The following is a 13721-nucleotide window of genomic DNA, read 5'->3' on the forward strand; positions in this document are numbered from 1 at the left end:
GATGCAGGGGGCACGGGTTCGTGCCCTGGTCCGGGAGGATCCCACATGCCGTGGAGTGGCTGGGCCCATGAGCCATGGCCGCTGGGCCTGCGCGTCCGGAGCCTGTGCTCCGCAACAGGAGAGGCCACAACAGTGAGAGGCCCGCGTACCGCAAACAAACAAACAAACAAAAGACACCTGTGGTGAATTACGTTATAGGGATATGGTTTTAAGCTTGAACTTGCATCAGAATTACCTGTGCTTGTTAAAGCATAGCTTGCTGGGCTATGCTACAGCTCTTGATTCAGGAAGGCCTGAGAGTTTTCATTTCTAACCAGCTCCCAGGGGACACTGATGTGGTTGGTCCAGAGACCGTAATTTGAAAACTGCTAGAGGAGTGACTTATACCCTAATTTACTGCCACCTGTTTCCTGCTTTCTGTCTTTGTCTGGACAGGTCAAGATTCCCCAGGCTTCACTGCTACTATTCCCCCTTTGGAGGAAAGCAGGACAGAGGGATTCCTTTTCAGCTCAGCCTCTATGGCTCCTGTCTTATGCGGCTGATCTGGCAGCAGTCAGTGAACCTGGGTCTGGCTCGTCTGATGCTCTGGAGGACTTCATTAACAACATCTGCCATGGACAGCTGGGAGGTCTTACACTGGTGGCCGCTGTAGGTCCTGTGGTCCAACCGTGTTGGCTCATGTGGTCTTTTTGGGAATGTCTGTGCCTGGCCTGTGTGCATTTGAGACCCTTGGTGGAGGCTGTCATCATTTCTTGGCAGGGTTGTTCACCCATCTCCTTTGGGTCTGGCCTCCTGCCCAGCCCCCTCAAATCCAGCGTCCACACAGAAGCCAGAGCCCTTGTAACACACAGGTTAGGTTGATGTGCTGTATAAACCTTTCAGAATATTTACTTATTCTTATAGAATAAAACCCCCTCTTTTTAGCAAGGTACCTGAGGTCTTTTTTTTTTTTTTTTTTTTGCTGTGTTGGGTCTTGGTTGCTGCGCACGGGCTTTCTCTAGTTGCAGCAAACAGGGGCTACTCTTCGTTGCTGTGTGTGGGCTTCTCATTGCGGTGGCTTCTCATCGTAGAGCATCGGCTCTAGGCACGCGGGCTTCAGTAGTTGCAGCATGAGAGTTCAGTAGTTGTGGCTCATGGGCTTATCTGCTCCGAGGACTGTGGGATCTTCCTAGACCAGGGTAAAATACACATAAGATAAAATTTACCATCTTAACTATTTTTTAGTGTACATTAAGTACATTCACATTGTTGTACAATCATCACCACCAGCCATCTCCAGAACATTTTCCATCTTGCAAACTGAAACTTAGTACCCATTAAACACTAACTCCCCATTTCCTGGCAGCTACCATTCTACTTTCTGTTTCTATGAATTTGACTGCTCTAGATACTTCCACTGTAAAGTGGAACTTTACAGTATTTATCCTTTTGTGATAGGCTTGTTTCACTTAGCATAATGTCCTCAAAGTTCATTTCTGTTGTTGCATGTGTCAGAATTTCCTTCCTTTTTAAAGTTGAGTAATTCCATTGTAGGTATATACCATATTTTGTTTATCCTTTCATACAGAGAATGAATTTTTATACAAGGATTTAATTTGCAGCATTGTTTGAAATAGCAAAAGGTTGGAAGCCATCTAATTATCCATGTGTAGGGGATCAGTGATCTAAAATAGGCATAATATGGGACTTCCCTGGTGGCACAGTGGATAAGACTCTGTGCTCCCAATGCAGGGGGCCTGCATTCGATCCCTGGTCAGGGAACTAGATCCCACACGCATGCTGCAACTAAGAGTTCGCATGCCACAACTAAGGAGCTGGCAAGCCACAAGTAAGTAGCCTGCGAGCTGCAACTAAGGAGCCTGCCTGCTGCAACTAAGACCCAGTGCAACAACAACAACAACAACAACAAAAAGCATAATCTTACAGTGGAATACTGTGTAGCAGTGATAAAGAATAGGCCCTCTCCATCTGTACTGATATGGAACAATCCCCACAATAGAATATGAAGGTAATGAAAGCTGTATAGAGTGGTTTAATTCTGGTATGTGACCGAAACAAAACAAAAACCAGGGCATATGCACAGACATACGTGATTTCCACAGTTGCCAAGGCTGCCTCTGGGGGAGGGAACTAGATGATGTACTTTTCTCTGGGTGCTTTTTTATGTCTTTTGCATTTTGTACTAGACGTTATGTATTATTAAATAAGCATGTTAAAAACAAAGCAAATAACCTGTCCAGAGGGAGAAGTGATTAGTTCCCCGTAGAGCTCACACAAGGAGGGATGCTTTATGCTTACAAAAAATTATTAAATTAAGTCAATAAGAAAGACCCAAATTAAACCTGGCTGGTTAATTTTCTTGGCTGTCAGTAAAGATTAGCTATGGATCTGATTCGTTGACCACCCCAGGCACTTTATCATAATGGAATCTTATCAATTGTATAGTGATCAGATCTATGCGGTACTCAGCGATTGACTTGAAAAAGCTCCATCCAGATGAATTTAAGGACAAAGCCTTGACTTTCTACACCGTGCCTCTCAGTGGCCGTTTAAGCTCAGGCTTCTGAGTGACTGCTCCTTTAAAGCAGTCTGAAGCAGCAAGGAGAACTGCTTTGAGATGAATTTGATCGGCCTTGTCTGAATAGATGCTTCGGTCTGGGTCCAAAGGGGCCGTGCCTCTGGATCAGGGGTGATGGATAGGCCTTCCCGTAGGATGAATGTTTGTTGATTACGAAAGTATCCGTTTGCATTAATCGCTATCATCTGTATCATGGTTTCATCAGTGCCCGAACAATGCAGGCCCATCTGCCAGGCTTTCAGCTGGCCTTCACCCCATTAAAAGCTGGGAGATTATCAAGTCCTGCCTCTCTCTTCGATGACTATAAAATCATGCCGGCACATTAACACTACAACAGATGTGCCCTGGACGTTGGTTATCAGTGACAAATACGTTTTCTGTTTCATAGATTCCAATTTAATAAAAAGGTAATCATAATAATGTTCCTGGTTTCTGGGAAATTCTGCTGTATGATCACTGAAGCTGTGGTGACTCCAGTATCACTAATGATGCCAAAGTCTCTGTAGCTTCCTCCCACTTCTGCATTGTTCCTCACTGTTCTCACAGCAAACTCCTTATCAGGCACTGAAGATTCTCAGGATCTGACCCCTGTCCTTGTAACTTCTCCAGCTTCCAAAAGGACTCCAGGTTTGCTGAGCACACTGTAAGTTCTCTTATTTCTGGCCTGTGCACTGTTCTGTCTCAAATGCTAGAATGTTTTTCCTTGTTCTGCGTTGCCTGACCAGCTCTTTCTCCAGAGCCCCGTTGAGGTGTGACTCCTTCCTGGGGGTTCTTCCCTGACGTTACAGGCCAGGGCAAGTGTCCCTCTCAGGCTTTCATGGCTCCTTTCATGGCCGTTTTGGTGGCTGCACCTACCCACTGCATTATGGTTTATGTTTGCTAGACTTTGAACTCCTCTGGGCCGTGGGTGTCAAACCCCTCCAGAGCACATCAGTATCACCTGGAGGGTTTGTTAAGGCACGGAGCACTGGGCCCCACCCCAGATCCAGTAAGTGAGGGGTGTACCTGGTAATTTCATTTGTCATTTCTCAAGAGATTTCCAGTTGATGCTGATGAGGCTTGTATGAGGGCTACACCGTGAGGACCATTGCTCTGGGGTGAGGACTGGGCTTGCTTTTTTCATCTATGTATCCCCAGCATCTGGACCATCTTGGCACATAGTCGATGGTCAGAAGGTATTTGTTACTATTGAATGAATGAGTACAGTCGAAGAGGGTTATAGTGGGTACTGCCCACTCCAGGTATTTCCAATAATATACCAGAGGCAATCTGAACACTTTCAGAGAACTGGTGCTAAAGATGGTGGGAGAGGAGGTGGTGCCTGTCTCCCAGGAAGAGTGCAGTTACCACATGGAAGAGGAGGAGGGGGTGGTGTGGGTCAGGGATGGGGAGATGCAGGGAAAAGCAGGGAGGCAAGAAGGGTGGGAGGTGGGTCCTAGAGTCACAGGTTGGGGCTTAACACATTAATTTTGTGACCTTCTTATTTTCTAAGGCTGTAAACTTCCATCTAAATATTTTTGTTATATCCCACATGTTTCAGAGTGTAGTTATTTTGTTGTGGTTCACGTCCAAATATTTTGAGATTTCTATTATGATTTCTTCTTTGATCCATGAGTTATTTAGAAGTGTATCTTAGATTTTCTACCATGGGGTTTTTCTTATTATCTTTGTGTAGTTGTTAGGAGCATTGTGGTCAGAGTGTGTGGTCTGTATGAGGTCAATCCCCTGAAGTTTTTTGAGCTAACCTTGCTGGCCTGGCATAGGGCCGCTTTTTGTAAATGTCCCATGTGTTCTTGAAAACAATGTTCATTCCCTGTTTGCTGGGTGCCATGTTCCGTGTATGTCCACTGGGCCAAACTTGCTAATGGTAACATCTTTATTCTTACGTTTCTTACTGTATTCTTACTATTTCTTAATCTATCCATTACTGAGAGAGGAAGGTAGAGTCTCCCATTTGATGGTGGATTTATCAAGTTCTCCTTGCAGGTGTGTTAATTTTTACTCTGTATGTTATGTGCCTACAAAGTTAGACTCAGCTCTCTGATGAATGGAACCCTTTATCATTATGTAGTTATGTTGTCATCTTTTTGTTTACTGCCTATTTTGTCTGATAATACAGAGATATCAGCTTTCTCTTAGTGTTGGCCTGCTATATTATTTTCAATCTTTGGACTTTTGACCTACTACCCCATCTTTTTTTTTTTTTTTTTTGCGGTACATGGGCCTCTCACTGTTGTGGCCTCTCCTGTTGTGGAGCACAGGCTATGGACGTGCAGGCTCAGTGGCCATGGCTCATGGGCCTAGATGCTCCATGGCATGTGGGATCTTCCCGGACCGGGGCACGAACCCGTGTCCCCTGCATTGGCAGGCAGACTCTCAACCACTGCACCACCAGGGAAGCCCTACCCCACCTTTTGAGGGAGATGGTTTCTCTTTAAAATAGCAGGTATAACTAATTTTTTTTTTTTTTTTTTTTACAAAATCTAGTCTGAAAAATCATTGTCTTTTAATTGGAAAGTTTTTCCCTTTAAGTTTATTATAATTACTGACTTATTCAGATTTATTTCTACCACCTTATTATATCCTAGTGTATTTCTCCTGCTTTTTCTGTTTGCTCTCCCTCTCTACCCCCTACCTTTCTTGCCTTCTTTTGGGTGATGATGGTTTTGTTTTTCCTCTTATCTCTAGTCCACTTACCCTGCTCCCTGCCCCATATTTTGGACATTCTGTGTCTGTATAAGAATATCTATTCTTTTAGTGGTAACCCTAGATATTCTGGTGTACATACTAAACAAAATTTAAGGCTAATCAATTTCTTATTGTCCTTCAGATATAAAGATCTTTGAATGCTTTAGATCAGTATCTCCAAATTGGATTACTCTTGCATGTACATTCTACAAAGTATATGGGGATTGTTTTCAGGGACTCAATTTCCAGATCCTCTATTTTCATATGCATTCTTTTCTGAAAATTGATCTTCCTTTTGGGAACTCTTTTGAGATGAAAGCACAGGGTTTCCTTTCCTATTTCTTCTCTCATAATCCTCATTTTCCTACTTCTTGCCCATCCTGAATCTAACTCAGGCACATTGCCCTGGGCATACAAACTTTTAAGCTATCAAGAAAGGGTTGATTCAAAGATATTGGTGTTGGACTATGTACCTCTTCCAGAACCTGAGTAATAAACTTCTTTATTTCAACTACCTTGTGGTATTTTGTTGAACATTCAACACCTCAGGGATCTGTTTAACAAATGTTAATTTAACAATGTCACAATAGGCATATAATTCAGAAATTCAAAGACTTGAATGACATTACTTTAACAGTCTTCCATTTCCAACTATTTATTTATATGAGCAAGATTTCTCAGTACTTGCATCTAGACAAACAAAAATTAGAAATAGAGTTGATGCTGAACTGTTCCCATGGTGGTAATTGTTAATATTCATCCAAGAATGAATGAATTGATTAGAAATAAAACCAGTCCCATACATTTCATTAGTAGATACATTTTAATAAAATTTAACTTTACATATTTAAAAATTATATGTCAGAATGTATATCTCTATGTTACTTTGATTAATTTCATACTAATCATAATTGTAGCGCCAACTCAAACTGGAAGAATTTTTTTAACAGCCTTATACAGAAAATAAAAATATTCACTTTATATTCATATTTTTGCTGCTGGATAGTCTGATAGAGTGGTCTACAAAATAGAAATGGTTACATTAGAATATAATTCTATGGGGGAAGTGAAAGAGAAATAACTATTCAAGGGACAAAGGAAAGCTGTAAAAGTAAGAAAGAGGCAACCTCTCACATCTGGGGGGCTAGCCTGACACCAAAAGCTTGGCCTCAGTGTTGTTATAAGCTGACCTGGCACTCACAGCCTGAGATGTGGCTTTCTCCTGGGTACCATGACAATCTCACTGTATATTAACATCAGACAGTGTCACTCTGTGACCTGGTGATGTGAGCCAAATAAGAAATAGGACCACTTTATAATCTTGTCTAAACAGAGACAAAAACAAAGTCACTGGGCAAACCAAAATAATCCCAAATACCCCTATGGTAAATACCCCTAGAGGGGTGTCTCATGATTCCCATTCCTTGGAGTTTTGCCTTTGTGTAGTCCCCTCCCCTTGACTAGGTGGGACCTGTGACTTGCTTTTAGCAAATCAAATCTGATAAAGCTGATGGGGTATTATTACTCCCATGATTGTTTTACATTTTATGGCAAAGCTGAAGGGATTTTGCAGATATAATTAAGGTCCCTAATCAGCTGATTTTGAATTCATCAGTAAGGAGACTTTCTTGGGTGGCCCTGACCTAATCAAGGGAGGCCTTTAGCAGAAGGTCTAGGCTTTCCCTGATGGCAGAGACTCCATCAGCAGAGGGTCTCTGTCCTTTGTTGACTTTGAAGAAACACATTGCCATGAATTTTACAGTTGCAAAGGAATGAATTCTGCCAACACCTTGAGGGAGATTGAAGATGTATTCTCCCCTGGTCAAACCTCCAGATGAGAATGCAGCCTGGTCAGCACCTGGATTCCAGTTTTGTGAAACCCTGAGCAGAGGACCCAGTTAGGCCATGCCCCAGCCTGACCTACAGACACTGTGAGATACTAAATGGTCTTGATTGGGCTTCCCTGGTGGCGCAGTGGTTGAGAATCTGCCTGCTAAGGCAGGGGACACGGGTTTGAGCCCTGGTCTGGGAGGAACCCACATGCCGCGGAGCAACTAGGCCCGTGAGCCACAACTACTGAGCCTGCGCGTCTGGAGCCTGTGCTCCGCAACAAGAGAGGCCGGGATAGTGAGAGGCCTGCGCACCATGATGAAGAGTGGCCCCCGCTTGCTGCAACTAGAGAAAGCCCTCTCACAGAAACGAAAACCCAACACAGCCAAAAATAAATAAATAAATTTTTAAAAAAGTTTAAATGGTATTGATTTTTTTTTTTTTTTTTTTTTTTTTTTTTGCAGTACGCAGGCCTCTCACTGTTGTGGCCTCTCCTGTTGCAGAGCACAGGTCCCGGACGCACAGGCTCAGCGGCCATGGCTCACGGGCCCAGCTGCTCTGTGGCATGTGAGATCTTCCCGGACCGGGGCACGAACCTGTGCCCCCTGCATCAGCAGGGGGACTCTCAACCACTGCGCCACCAGGGAAGCCCAGATGGTATTGATTTAAGTTGCTAATGTTGCGGTAATTTGTATGAAGCAAGAAAACTAATATAATTCTGCTCTCCCAGCTACTAATTCTGCTCTCCCAGCTACTATGAGTGATTGCTTATCTACCAATTAAAGCTTTAGTCTTCCTTATTCTTCTCTCCTTCTAGCTAAGATTTATTTAACCTGACATAGAATTACCACTGCATCCTGACAGCATCTAATTCAGAGCAAAGACCCACTTCCTTGAATTCTCCCTACAGTACCTAACACGAGCCAGATCCTATGGGTCCTTTCTAATACCCTGACATTGAGATGCCCCACAGTTCCCCATGGTAAGTGTTCTCCGTAAAGTCAATAAACTCAGCTTTGTTTCTGATCATTTTTAGCTGGGGAGCACTGACAAAGGTTTTTTGCTTTTTGATGAAGAGCTCATTCATGTATTTCTTAAAAGACTAATGATGGGTATCAACTCACTATATTTAGATTCTACTGGCTATGTTTAAAAGAGTAGTGTAACAGTTTTATTTTAAAATGCTGCTCTTGGGACTTCCCTCGTGACTCAGCGGTTAAGAAGCCTCCTGCCAATTTGGGGAACATGGGTTCAAGCCCTGCTCTGGGCAGATCCCACGTGTCACGGAGCAACTAAGCCTGTGCACCACAGCTACTTAGCCTGTGCTCTAGACCGCAAGCCACAAGTACTGAGCTCACTTGCTGGAACTACTGAAGCCTGTGTGCCTAGAGCCCATGCTCCACAACAAGAGAAGCCACCACAATAAGCCCGTGCACCGCAACAAAGAGTAGCACCCGCTCGCCACAATTAGAGAAAGCCTGTGAGCAGCCACAAAGACCCAATGCAGCCCCCCCCACAAAAAAAGTTGGAAAAGATAACTTTAAAAGAAAAAATAAAATGCTGCTCTTTTAATATATTGGAAATTATGTAATTTGCAACTATGTAGTTGGGGAATGAAAACATTTGCATGCTAACTTTAAAATTTCTGAAGAGACACAGATTTATAAAACTCTTTTGGGGGGACACTCCCTCTTCAAAAATGTTTGAAGACCCCTGCTTTATATCACCCTCTCCCAGAGTATATCCTATTGCTGTCCAAAAATTCAGTTCAAAATCCTAGTATTGAGGTCAAGGATCTGAAGGCTCCCACTGGTACCTGGGATCTAAGTCCTCAGAGAGGATGCTGGAGAGCCAATGCCCAAATGTGGCACAGACACAGCAGAGTTCCAGAATGTGAGAACCATGTGAGCTAGAACAGGAGACATCTCAGTGATAAACAGTATGAATCGATGACCAAGGGGACTTCCTAATGCCTCTTTGCTGTATGTGAGCCAAGACCATCACAAAATGGACGTGAAGTGTGGGATAAAGGTAGAGGTGATAGTATGGTAGGAGGACCAATAATGTCTGAATTTCTGGCCAAACCAAATGTATAACGTTTAGACACAGATTTAAATCGATTGAGCAAAAGTAAAGAATTGCTAAATTTCTCACACACCCGAATTGGTGGTTGCAGCTTCACACCTGCTGCATGTGGAACATTTTGTATACACTATCCTTGGGTTCATTGGTATTGGAAACCCACCCAAGGATATATGGCTCAATCCCAGGTTAAGAACCTTTGCCCTGAGGATGAAGGCTGCATGAGTGGAACTTCTTCAGGGCACTTTTTTTGCCTGTCAAGAAGGGTTGGTTGATCCAAACAGAACTATATAGAATGTATGTGGAGCTTTTCTATGGCTTTCTGACACCATCCTCCTTCCTTCTGAAGCCAAAAAGCTGGTTGCTGGGACTCACACATGCAGAACCAGTCAAAGCTAACAGCAGCGCGTGGTCGCTGTCCCCATTGTCCTCCTCCTCACTCATCCCCAACTCTTCCTGTTGGAGCTGCCCCACGTGACTGAGGCTCAAAGGAAGCCATACGTCACCTACTTGGGGCAGGAGTGTGGACAGGTTGGGGAATAGTCAATCCTTCTTCCGAACAGCAGATAGTTCTGGGACTTCCCTGGCGGTCCAGTGGTTAAGACTCCGAGCTTCCACTGTAGGGGGCACAGGTTCCATTCCTGGTCAGGGAACTAAGGAACGGACAAAAAAAAAAAAAAAAGAAGAAAAAGACTCCCAAAAAACCCTACCAGATAGTTCCTTTCTTCTGTTTCCTTCCTTTAATTGTATTTCAATGATGGGCCATCAAAATGGATTCACTTCTAAGAGCGTAGATAGCAGAGGAATCAAATAATACAGCGCAGGGAGAGATGATAATGTATTTGAATGTGGGTGATGTGGACAAAGATTGGCACCTGTCATATTAATAAACAAAGGAAGTTGCTGCCATCAAACCATTAGCCACTGCAGCTGCCCCGATGACGCACCCTCAGGGGATTCAGGATGGAGAAAAATGGGATACTGGCCCTAATTAGCCAAGGTGCCTATCAAAGGAATAATTTCATTAAGCCCAGGCTCTTGCATCTTCCCATGCATAGAAAAGTGCTAAATTCATTAACTTGAGATTTTTCTTTAATTAGCAGTAATCTTTGATGTTTGACCACCTGGGTTTGTTTGTTTGTTTTGTTTTGTTTTTGCAAGAACTCCTATATATTCTGGCTTCTCCCTTACCTCTTCGGAATAGTCCCTCAGAGCTATCTGAGAGGCTGTATGTATCTCAGGATTAAGTCCTCAGTAAGTCCACCAAATAAAACACAATTCTCAACTTTTAGGTTGTGCAATTTTTTTTCAGTCAACAGTGAGCATAATGTAGCCACTCCAGTTAGGGGTTAAAGGTGTATAAGGGGTTAAGAGTCACTAGGAGCGGGCTTCCCTGGTGGCGCAGTGGTTGAGAGTCCGCCTGCTGATGCAGGGGGCACAGGTTCATGCCCTGGTCCAGGAAGATCCCACATGCCGCGGAGCAGCTGGGCCCGTGAGCCATGGCCGCTGGGCCTGCGCGTCCGGAGCCTGTGCTCCGCAACGGGAGAGGCTACAGCAGTGAGAGAAAGTCACTAGGAGCTTGTCAGAGACAAGCAGCATCTTTGGCTGCCAGGACTAAGCCACTTCCTACTGACCTTTGGCTGGTAGATGCAGAAGCACTTGTTCTTTTCACTAAGACACATGAGCTTTATGAAAAACAGTGTCACTTTCCAAACACAAAGAAAATTTTCATCTCCAGCCCCTGAGTGAGGTAGCAAAAGTGGAAGGAGCTCGGAGATGTGGTAATGATCCTGGGTCCATCACTTTCCAGGGGAGATCCTCTGGGCAGCAGAAACTTGAGATTTCTCCAGTGTAAAGTAAGGCTAATTATATAGGGCTATGGGTTTAACAGAGTTCTGATAAATCAGAAATTTTGTTCTATATACTGGGTTGAAACCAAGAGCCTGCTGGGTCTGCTCCTACGATTTGCAGTGGATGGGGAGAAAAGGATGGGACTGCCCATCTTGGGTTGGAGCATGGGAGGTCTCTGGCCATCCAGCGGCTTGATGGCTGCTGTGCGAGTGGTTCCCCATCCCTGAACTGCACCACGCATACAATTCAAAAAGTTTGCCAGCCTTGTTGGAAGGATATGTAAATCTGACTCAATTCGCAGCCTCTCTTAACAGTTTGATTGAAACTGTAGCTAATTGAAGCTCATACATAACTGTCATTGATGTAAATAACAGCAAATGTAGAGGAGCCCACCACAAGACTTGATAATTAGCTCACAATGAAAACCCAACTGTAGGAACATCACCGTTGCCATGACAACCATGAGAGAAGCCTGGTTGCCCACGGTTACCTATGTTACCAGATGTCAGTGGTGCCTGAGTCTTAGCTTTTTTTTTTTTTTTTTTTTTTTTTTTTTTTTTTTTTTTTTTTTTTGCGGTATGCGGGCCTCTCACTGTTGTGGCCTCTCCCGTTGCGGAGCACAGGCTCCGGACGCGCAGGCCTAGCGGCCATGGCTCACGGGCTTAGTTGCTCCGCGGCATGTGGGATCTTCCCGGACCAGGGCACGAACCCGTGTCTCCTGCATCGGCAGGCGGATTCTCAACCACTGCGCCACCAGGGAAGCCCTGAGTCTTAGCTTTGAATGAGCTTCAGGAGCATAATGGGGAAAGGCAATGGATCTCCCTGTACCCACGGGGATCTTTAATATCCCTTTTGCTGTTTTAGCCCTGATGGGTTCATTAAGAGTCTATCTCATTACAGGACCATTGAGTTGTCATCTTGGAGCCAGAGAGTCCTAAAATGACCCCTCCTCTGAAAGGCCTTTCTTTTTTCATTTAAAAATTCTTTGTTAAATTTTAAAAATAATAAATACAAATATGTGGTTCAAGACTCAAAAAATGCAAAAGGTATACAAGGAAGCTCTCCTTCCCATCCTTGCCCTCTATCTACCCCTTTCCTATCTTGCCCCAAAGGTATTTTTTATGTCTGTACAAAAGTCAATACAAGAGATATTCCTTCCTTTTTCTTTTTACACAAAAGAATATATAATATACACAAGAGAATAATATATCACACACACTGTTGTGCACCTTTTTTCCTTCATGTATCTTGAAATTGTCTCATATCAATCCATATAGTGCTTCCTCAACATTTTTAAAGTGCAAAGTATTCTATTATATGGATGTGCCAATGTATTCAACCAGTTTCTGCTGACGGGCATTAAGGTTGTTTTCAGGACTTTGCTGTCACAAAGAAGGTTGCTCGATGAATGGATAAAGAAGATGTGGCACATATATACAATAGAATATTGCTCAGCCATAAAAAGAAATGAAATTGAGTTATTTGTAGTGAGGTGGATGGACCTAGAGTCTGTCATACAGAGTGAAGTAAGTCAGAAAGAGAAAAATACCGTATGCTAACACATATATATGGAATCTAAGAATAAAAAAAAAGGTCATGAAGAACCTAGGGGTAAGATGGGAATAAAACACAGACCTACTAGAGACTGGACTTGAGGACACAGGGAGGGGGAAGGGTAAGCTGTGACAAAGTGAGAGAGTGGCATGGACATATATACACTACCAAATGTGAAATAGGTAGCTAGTGGGAAGCAGCCGCATAGCACAGGGAGATCAGCTCGGTGGTTTGTGACCACCTAGAGGGGTGGGATAGGGAGGGTGGGAGGGAGGGAGATGCAAGAGGGAAGAGATATGGGAACATATGTATATGTATAACTGATTCACTTTGTTATAAAGCAGAAACTAACACACCATTGTAAAGCAATTATACTCCAATAAAGATGTTAAAAAAAAAAGAAGGTTGCAAGATGAGCCTTGCATTAATGCCATTTTGCATGGGAGAGTTACCTGGAGAAAAATTTCTAGATGTAGAATTGCCAAGCATATAGGTTTGCCATTTTAAAGTGCCATCCATAGATCTTATACTGATTTGCGTTCCCCCCAGTAATGGATGTGAGGCCATTTCCCACAGCCTCAAAAGAGTGTTTTGTCAAACTTTTGGGTTTTTGCCAATCTGGTCAGTGAGAAATTGTATCTCAGCAGACTTAAAATCTTCATTTTTTGTATATGTATTTAATTTCAGTGAGCTGTCTATTCATAAGCTTTGCCTATTTTTCTATGGAGTTGTTGGCCTTTTTCTTAGGGGGAGCTCTTATTATATTAGGGAGGTTAACCCTTTGTGATATGAGTTTCAAATATTTTTTGTCTTCTAATTTGTCATTTACGTTTGACTTTGACAGTATAGCATAATGGATCAGAGCACAGGTTTTGGAGCCCAACTGTCTAGCTTCAAATTCTACCTCTGCCAGTAAATAGGCTGTGTGACTTTGGAAAGTTGCATCTCTGTGCTTCATCTTCCTCATCTGTGAAATGGGGGTTATAGTACTGACCTCATATGGCTTTTTTGAGGATTAAATGCTTAATATATTTAAAGTGTTTTAACAATGCTCTCTATAGAACATGGTAAATTCTATATTTGATACCTATTATTATTTAAATTATTTAAAATTGCTCCCAGATTTTGTGTCATAGTT

Source organism: Kogia breviceps, chromosome 3 (genome assembly GCF_026419965.1).
Source record: "Kogia breviceps isolate mKogBre1 chromosome 3, mKogBre1 haplotype 1, whole genome shotgun sequence".
NCBI lineage: Eukaryota > Metazoa > Chordata > Mammalia > Artiodactyla > Physeteridae > Kogia > Kogia breviceps.